Consider the following 10,064-nt stretch of genomic DNA (forward strand, 5'->3'; position numbering starts at 1 on the left):
ACTCCCCCTGCTTGTGTTCCCTCTCTCGCTGGCTGTCTCTCTCTGTCAAATAAATAAATAAAATCTTAAAAAAAAAAAGAGAAAATATATACAAATCATGTATCTGATAAGGGTCCAGTATCCAGAATATGTAAGTACATATAACTGTTAGAACTCAACAACAAAAAAGACAAACAACTCTGTTCAAAAATAGGCAAAGCACTTGAACCTTTCTCCAAAGATATACAAATAGCCAACAAGCACATGAAAAGATACTCAACATCATTAGTCATTAGGAAAATGCAAATCAAAACCACAGTGAGATTGGCTGTAATAAAAAGAAAGAATGAAAAAATAAGTGTTGGTGACAATATAGAGAAATTGTGCATTGCTGGTAGGAACATAAAATGGTTTGGCCAATATGGAAAACAGTTGGGCAGCTCAACAGAAAGTGAAACATGCAATTACCATATTGACCTAGCATTCTACTCTTAGGTGTATCCTCCAAACCATTGAATATGCCTACTTTCGGTTTGTTCTCAAACTAATACTTGTACATGAATGTTCATAGCAATACTATTCACAATAGCCAACTCAAATGTTCCTAAGAGATGAAGGGACAAATGAATTATGGTATACATATACAATGGAATATTAACTCAGCTATAAAAATAAATGAAGTACTGATCCAAGCTACAATGTGGATGAACCTCAAAAAACATTATACTAAATTTTAAAAGCCAGGCACAAACCGTTACATGTTGTATGATTTTATTTATTTATTTATTTATTTATTTATTTATTTATTTTTAAAGATTTATTTATTCATTTGAGAGAGAGAAAGGGAGCTATGTGGAGGGAAGGGCAGAGGGAGAAAGAGAATCTCAAGCAGGCTCCCCCTCCCTGCTGAGAGTAGAGCCAATGTGGGGCTCAATCCCAGGACCCTGAGATCATAACCCTGAGCTGAAATCAAGGGTTGGACGCTCAGCTGCCTGACCTACCCTGGCACCCCTGTATGATTTTGTTTATAGGAAATATCCAGAATAGGTGAATCCATAGAAATAGAAAGTGGATTGGTAGTTCCCAGAGGCTGGGGAGAGGAGGAAATGAGGATTAACTGCTTAATGGGTACGAAGTTTTATTTTGGGGTGATGAATATGTTGTGGAACCAGATAGAGAAGGTGATTACACAACACTGTGATTTCTTCGCTCTCAAATGTTAACTTTATGTTATGCAAATTTCACTTTTATTAATTTGCTAATGAAAAACTTCATTTTTATTAAGATTTTAAAAAATCAATTTACAAGCAATAGAAAACAAAACCAAAGAAGGCTGGTGGAATATGGCGGACACAAGCCGCCATGTACCAGTTCACATGGGTGGAACATTCCTCTCCCCTCTTTTCATTTGAGATCTGTTCTGCTCTAGGCAGTCCACACAAGGCCACCTCTCCCAGCCAGCCAGAGAGCAACTTTAAAGCTTGTCCGCCCACCCCCACTCCCCCCGCCCCCGCCTTTTGGCTCTTAAAAGCAAATATGCAGTCTTGAGGAGGGGGGCAGTGAGGTGGATCATTTTCTCATAATAGACCAAACCACTGGGCCAGTGATACTGAGGTAAAAAATACTAAGGTTATAGGTTAAGGAGCTGAGAGCTAGATATTTTTGTAATTGTGATGATTACAGGACTGGCATTTTAAAACAATTATTACCCTTTTTTTTTTTTTTAAGACATAAACCCACACACCTGACACTCATGTTCAGTTTTGTATAGAACCTTGCATCTCCCGGCCTGGTTGCTTCTCATTGCGCACTATGGGAATGTCTCTGCTTGACAACATATGCGTAAGTAATGTGAGGCTCAGGGTCTTGAGATGCACAAAAGTTTCCACAGCCCAGTCTTACCGCTCAGCTTGTTAATGTTGGCTAGTCGGGCCTTCCTACTGTTCAGAAAATTTCACTCCTGTGGCTTCTTGGCTGGGTTTGAGGAATCACTATATGAGGAGAGTGAACTCATTGGTGTGTTGGTATTTAAACTGTGGTCAGACAGTAAAAAAAAAAAAAAAAAAAAGGAAGGGTTAGTTCATAGAAGACATTCATTAATGGTGCCCTTTTTCCTGTCTTCCTGAAAAGGGTATAAAACAGATCTGTTAACGTCCAAAATAAAAACGGAGGTGCTGAGGATTATTATTTTTACGTGTCTTGCCTTAGGAAGAAATAAAAAGATACATGAAATGAAAAGATGCTTAAGACAATGTGGTGATTTTGTTCCAGAGAAACATTTGGGCCCTTTCCCTGGGAAAGGGGGTTAAAAGGTTGTCAGTGCTTTCTCCAGGGGCTTCGTCTGACAGTGAACATGTGTTTCCTCCCTTTAATCGACTCGCCAGTAGCCAGAAAGCTGCTTGTTTTCTGCAGAGGTTGTCAAAAATGATTTCAGTCTGGAGACGATGAATGATAAAAGAGGTTTTCAAACACGGTTTTGCACTGTAGCATTCGCAGCCCCAGAGAGGAAAGATTGTATTACAATCGCGGTGCAAAGGGCCATGTTCCCCTGGCAAGAAAACAGAGCCTCCTTCAACCTGTTTGATGCGTCCTGGTATCTTAGGGAGCTGGAAGGGACAGGGCAGGACTCCCATTAAGAGGATGGTCCAGAAAAGCAGGGCTGTGGAGCATCACGTGGAAGAGAAAAATCCAGAGCCTCTCCCACTGTCCCCATGTGTCTGCTTCAGTTCGAGAGCTGTTTTCAGGGCCAAGCGCAGGACAGGCTTGCAAGATGGGAGCTGCAGCAGGAGCACAGCAGCCTCTCAGCAACGGCCGGCTCTGCCGTGGAAGCAGGCAGGGCGCCGCGGTGCCATCCATATTTCCTACCCTGGATTTATGGGCATCATAAGCCAGTATTGATGGGGTTTGTGTTTAGAAAACTCAAGAGGTTAGTTATGCTTTTCCAAAACACATGACGCAACCTAAGCATGCAAAGAAAAATGAGGCTTGCCATTCTCTGACATTTCCGTTTTCTCAAGAGGGGAAAAAAATAAAAAGCTGTGGTCGTGTTAGTTCACCAATCCTCTTTTCAAGTGTCCGCCTCGTTTCGGTTTTATTCTTCTGGTACTCCACTTTTAGAAAGCCCAATAAGGTGAACTTAACAGATAGATGATAAAGTCCACAGTTATTATTTGTATTTCCCAGCCTAAGATTCTATCCTTGACTTTACACACACGTAAGGATCCAGCGTTAGAATGACTTTGGCCAAGAGAAGCTCCCTGGAGCATGTATGAGATTCAGTTTGCAAAAACAAAATTTGATTTATGTGCAGCTTTTCAGAAACACATCAATGATATAAATCAAAGTGTTGGGTACAACTACTCTTAACTTCCTGCTGAACTCCCAGACTGAAGAGGAAAAGCCTAGACCACAGTTTCCTAGAACCTAAGGCTGACAACCCGTTTCACACAGAAGGGTTTTATCATTGTCTTCTAAACGATATCCATGGGCGAGATCTACATCTTTCCCCTCTGCCCGCATAGCCAGATTCCATAACATCTCCTGAGCAGTAACCTCTCTTCCTTTCCTTATTATTTCTGACATTATTTAAAATATTTTTAGCTCACCGGTTGCAAATATTCCTGCCACTGCAAAAAGATCCGGCTGATACGTGCCAACTGCCTCCAGTAGCCCAGAAAACCAGAGAGGAGATATAGGCAAGCTGAGTGCTGAACTGGCATTTTCATCTGATTCTAATTTCTTTTCTAGCTATACAATTTTATCACCACACAACTCATTCTCTGAATGTAATCAGGAAAGGAGTGTGGATGCGGAGGGTCAGAGGCACCACACAACAGGTGCATGAAAAGAGCTGGGTAGCACCTTTCAAACAGTCCTTCCAGATCCCCATCATAAATATATTGTGGGTGCCAGCTTTCACCATCTGAGCTAACGACATATGCCATGAACTGAGTGATGTGACAGTCAGAGGGAAGGACAAACTTTCAACGAGTAACATCCTCTGCAGAGTCTGAGCTGATGATCCTCCCGGTGCCAACATATTTGGCCAATGTCAGAGCAATTTGGCTAAGTGGGCTCAATCCACTGCTTTCAGTCTATTGTGGTTCATAATCCCTATTCAGGATGGAGTGTGCCGCAGCCTAATGAATGTGGTAATGGAATCCTTGTGTATGTTTTTCCACAGCAGGGCGCAGATTAGCATAAGTGTCATATTCGGTAGGCTTGCCCACTCTTACTTCTCAGGCGTTGTGTACACTGGGAATTTTTCAACTGGATCATAATAGGATGAATATGGCCCACATATGCAGGGAGAGCACACCATTTTTAGAAAGCAGTCTGTAATAAATCTCACCTGGAGTGCACTATGATAGATTAACTTTGCACTGTTGCTAAAAAATGTAATATTTTACACCAAGGATCCTGTAATCGGAGAAAGGAAGAATTAGATTGAATTTCATGCAGAGTTTTAAAGAATGTTGTCATTTTTGACCATGGAGTAGAGGAATACTTTATAGTTCTCCCAGTTTCCCATACTCAGAGCAAGTTCAAAGCTCTGTCTGCACGTCACAGTTACTCAGAGTTGATGTTTTGTTCTCAGAGACGCCAAATGGGAGAGAAAGACACTTGATGGGAAAATCTCATGGAAAGAAACAGGAGCGGGGGTGGGGAGATTGAAAAAGCTAGCTCACTTCCTTGTTCTACTTTAAAGATTAGAAGCTAAATGGAAAGGCAAGCTCCAAGGAAATTTTTCAGAAGGCATTTTCTTCCCATAGTCCTTTGAGGGGTATGCCTCAGTAAATACAAATGAGATTATTTAGGAGTTCCCTTAAGATAGGAATTAGACCTCGTAGCTCTCATACCATTTTCTAGAAAACCGTTGTCAAACTTTCTGACTCTAAGCAATAAGTAATGGTCCCAGTAGTCTGTGACTTCAACAAAGTAAAGTTTAAGATAAATGTAGAAGCCCCCAGCCCGCATCTCCACTCCTGCAATCAATGCAAAGGTAGTTGATTTAGTCTGAGTCATTGGCCTCATCAGACCATGTGCGTGAAATTCGATTTTTCATTCCGATTGCTCTATAATTTGAGCCAGACAGCCAATAGGTTAGGGAGAGAATGGCAAGTTAAGGATGAGAGAACTTCCAGTGAACCAAACTCCTGCATACCTCCTTAGGGAGGGGGGTGCTGCTTCTGATAGTTCCCAAATTTATGATTTGATTAAGGAGAGTGTAGGTCCATGGCATGCACACCACTTAAGTGGTGGTTTGATATGACTAATCAGAGTGGTTTTCCTGGCACCCGATGAGTATCAATATATATAGGCCGGGATAGCAAAGCATGTCTTGATGCTTTTAAGCATGGTGGCAGGGACCAGCCTGAGTCTATTAATCAGTCTAAGGTAAGTGCTGCTTCTATCTCATATTTTAATCTCCTTCTTTCTGCTGTGTTAAAGAAATTATATCTGTGGCTTAAATAACATTTAGAAATGAAATTGTTTGCCAAGTGAATGAGACAATCAAACCAGTCGTTTAGAGTTGGGGATTAAATATGAATCTCATTTACCTTTATTATCTGTACATTTCTCGCTAATCATCATAACTCAGACTATTTAAACTTCATTGAAAATGTAGCCAGTAATGGAGTGCCATTAATATTTGTTTGTAATGATTCCAGCCTGAGCTGAGCAAATCTTAAGAAAGCCAGTCCATCTTCTGCTGTGTTCGGGAAGCAGGGACAAACCAAGTTGGAGGGTGTAGCTTGCCCTGCCTCAGTGGCTTCATAGACGTCCAAATTCCAGTTGCCAGCTTTCTTCCCAAGCATCTCTTCCTTGCATAATGGTATCAGCAGAATGAGGCTTCCCAAAAGAAAAATGCTCCAACGCCTGCCTCCATGTTGAAGTATCTTTAAGAGTCAGCTTTCCAGCAATAAATGCCACCAAACTAGTTAACTGAGACCACTGACTACAGAAGGAATTCCGGTTGGAAATTTCATGGAGGCAGACTCTTCCCACCCCCACCTCGAGCCCTTTTCATCTCATCACCCATTCCCTCGAATGTGGTAGAAAGAAACTGGGTGGCAAGTGTATTTAAGACTCCAAGGAAAAGGGCTGTAAAGTCAACCTTGGTAACTTAACTGAAACAGTATATGTGTAAATCCATCGAAAATCCCTGGCCTTTTACAACTCCTGTCCCAATGGAAATCAGATCATAGGACTGTTTACAAGAGACCACGATTCATTTGGATAAAGACCCATGACAGCACAGCCCAGGATTATTTGAAATTTTAGTAACCTAAGCTTTAAAAATATTCTAAAAGCAAAGTAATGAGGGGCAGGTAATCGCCATGAGCTAATTACTTATGATATTTCATATATATAATTGGCGAACAATCTCTGTAAATGTCAACTCATGGCACTTTGGCAATCGCTTGTAATTTTTATTGTTTAAAGAAATGTCAACATTTCCATTTTCCCCAACTTTAGTTAACCTGGGCCCTACACATGGCGAAATGGGCCACCAGAAGAGCACCGTACTAGGCAGTTTCATAAATTGAGCCAGCCCCTGGTTTTTAGCTACAGTTTTGCTACAAAATTATTAAAAAAAAAAAAAAAAGTGGGGCGCCTGGGTGGCACAGCGGTTAAGCGTCTGCCTTCGGCTCAGGGCGTGATCCCAGCGTTCTGGGATCAAGCCCCACATCAGGCTCCTCCACTGGGAGCCTGCTTCTTCCTCTCCCACTCCCCTTGCTTGTGTTCCCTCTCTCTCTGGCTGTCTATCTCTGTCAAATAAATAAATAAAATCTTTAAAAAAAAAAAGCATGAAGTATGTACAAAGCAATTTAAATGTTAAAATGCAAGATGATAGATACATTCTTGATTTTCTGAACAAATAGATTTTTTTCACTGTCATTTCATAAGCTTGGGGGGAATTTTCAGGGGATTCAGAAACTTGTTTGCTTGGTTTGTTCCTCTTTTGGTTCCTTTTTAACCACCGGGAAATAATTCCTCTGAACAAAGGAACTCCACTAGAAGACTCCCTAACAGTCCAAAAAGAAGGAAAGAGGGCAGAAGGTGCTGGTCGGGGTGGACAAGAGCAGAGCCAGGCAGATCTGAAGCCCACCACTGCAGCCATGGCATTACAGATTGCTCACCACCTTCTCTATGTTCTGCCTCCAGCGCCAGCGGCACACAGGCCTCCTAAGGTGTCACTGAAGGCCATCTATACCTCACTGTGAATCAGCTGGCTTCTCTCCTCAGTCCCTGTGGCCCTTACTAGCGTGTTCCCAATATAGGAAGAAGCTTAGGAAAGTTGACACAGAAGGACAAGGGCTGCACTTCCAGACACTGAGCCCAGGGCTAAGCAAAGCTGTGGTCAGTGTGGGACCTGAGAAGCAAGAGGTGTGGAGGAGAGATCTGAATCCTCAGGGGTTAATGGAATCAATGGGTAGAGAGAAGCAAAGGAGTCTGGGAACAATACGGGCAGCAGTAGCAGCCTCCGTTTGCAGGGAAAGGCAGGGCAACTGTCGTCTGGACAGTGGGAAAAGCGGCCCTCTGGGGGAAATGGGCTGCAGGAATGCTCCCTGAACAGGGCTGTCTCCAGGTAGAGCCAAGGTGGAGATCAAAATCCATGCTCCCCCAAGCCCATTTATTCTGCCCGGTTTACCCCACCCTCTTTTCCTTGACTTTTCCAATTTGGGGAACCTCGTCATTGGTATCTTCTCCACTAGTGTCCTAGAATCAAAGCAGATTTCATCTTTGGAATCAAAAAGGTTTTGGTATGGAGCTTCAAAGCAGATAAAAGGATGGCAGATGGGGACAGTGTAAAAAGAGGAGGGATAAAAAAATGTAAAAAGGCTGTCCGTGAATGGGAGTGAAAAAAAATTAATGTTTGTACTGGCAAATTCTCACCTGCTGGCAATTCGATGGGAAAAAAAAAAAAAAGATTATCTGAGAAAGGAAAGATATGAACACTTGCTTGGCTAAATCCGACCAAACATAAAAATATTATTGAAGGTTAATAGGGAAATAAATTAAAATGTGCTCTAAGATTAATTTGGTACCATGTTTAGATTATTTTGACAAAAATCTGGATTTAAAATAACATTCTAGGAGCACCTGGATGGCTCATTTGGTTAAACAACTGCCTTCGGCTCAGGTCGTGATCCGAGGATCCTGGAATTGAGTCCTGTGGTCAGGCTCCCTGCTCAGCCAGGAGTCTGCTTCTCCCTCTCTCTCTGCCCCTCCCCCTGCTCATGCTTTCTCTCTCCCTCTCCCCACCCCGCTCTCTCAAATAAATAAAATCTTTAAAAAAAATACAGTAACATTCTATAAAAACTTTACATTTTTAAAATCAAGTTTAGAGAGGCACCTGGGTGGCTCAGTCAATCGGCTGCCTTCAACTCAGGTCATGATCCCGAGGTCCTGGGATCCAGCCCTGCCAAACGAGGAGTCTGCTTCTCCCTTGACCCTCCCCCCACTCATGCTCACTCTTGCTCTTGCGCGCGCTCTCTCTCTCTCAAATAAGAAAATCTTTAAAAAGAATCAAGTTTGACTTCTGAAGGGAATTATACATTTTTTGGGAATTTGAAAATAAATTCCTTAACATTATTTTGTCTTTGTAAAGTGGGATCCCCACCCACCCCCTCCCTTAGAGCTATTCACTGCATTTAGGGAAGCACAGATTTGAGCAGTTTTATTCAGGTCTGAAAGAATAGAAGCACCATGAGAAAACGGTGTCCTCATGTCCCTGTTTGGAATGAAATCCACAAGATGAAAATTCTCTACAGGGACATCATTAGTCCCCTAGTTAATGTTAACATTGCATCCCTCTTCCATAGTCTGTGATGACAGAATGAGTCAGGAAAAGAAGGGCATTTAAAATGAGTGATAGAGTAAATCAAAATTATTAATAACGAAGGGCTCAGTAATTGAGGGGCAAATGAATTCTCATTGAGCCATGAACCAGCGGTCCACGGATTGTTTCTTAATTCCTGTGTCTTGGACCTCCTGGGTGGTGTAGTCAGTTAAGCTTCTGACTCTCAGTTTCGGTTCAGGTGGTGATCTCAGGGTCCTGGAATCAAGCCCCACGTTGGGCTCCATGCTCAGCATGGAGTCTGCTTGGGATTCTCTCTCCTTCTTCCTCTGCCCCCCTCCTCTCTAAAACAAACAAATCTTTTTTTAAAAAAATTCCCATTTATTTTGAGAAAGTACGACACTTGGATCCTGAATTTGGCTGGTTCAAAATTTTGAAAGCAAATGCACTTTCCAACTTAGACATATCTCAAAACTTTTTTCTGTTAGTAATACACAGCATGTCTATATTCTATTCTGGTCACAGTTGTTAGTCTTCCTGTATCAGTGTTTTCGTTCTTAAACCACTCTAATCCTTTTTGTACTTCAACTGAAATATAAGTACTAATTTACAAAATCAATGAAAGAACATGCTAGTGAAGTTCAAGAAATGGAAAAGATGTATTCTAGAATATTATAAATGTTTTCAGATCAACTTGTAATTTTCCGAAAAATTTTCCACAGACTTTTAGTTGATCAAACATCAAATATAAATGTCAGTTCGGTAATGTACATGTTGGTTTAAAACATTTTTTCATCAAACCACAATATTTTTGGCATTTTTCAACTTGTTCTGAACACAGTGATGATATATGTATCTCTTTACATCTCTGTTATCCTCGAATGTTAGCCTGATGTTATTATGTTGTTACCACCATTATAATGATATGGCGTCAACTGTAGATTGTGTTCTCTGATTGTTTTATATACGGTTTCAGTCAGGATAGGGCACCTTTAACTGGAGTAACAAATGATTGCCAATCTCAGTGGTTGGATGCAACTTTATTTCTTGCTCATGCTGCATTTCCAATGTAGGTTGGTAAAGAAGCTTCGCTTCTTATAATCACCCAAAGACCCAGGCAGATAGAGACGCCATCTTAACTTTGGGGCAAATTATGCACTGGTGATTTATGCTTTTCCCAGTACCTGATATACCTAACATGCATTTCATGGGCAAAGCAGGTCACGTGAACACCTAACTTCAAAGGGCCAGGGAAATGAAACCCCTTCCACTTACCCAA

The sequence above is a fragment of the Ursus arctos genome, unplaced genomic scaffold, assembly GCF_023065955.2.
Source record: "Ursus arctos isolate Adak ecotype North America unplaced genomic scaffold, UrsArc2.0 scaffold_8, whole genome shotgun sequence".
Taxonomy (NCBI): domain Eukaryota; kingdom Metazoa; phylum Chordata; class Mammalia; order Carnivora; family Ursidae; genus Ursus; species Ursus arctos.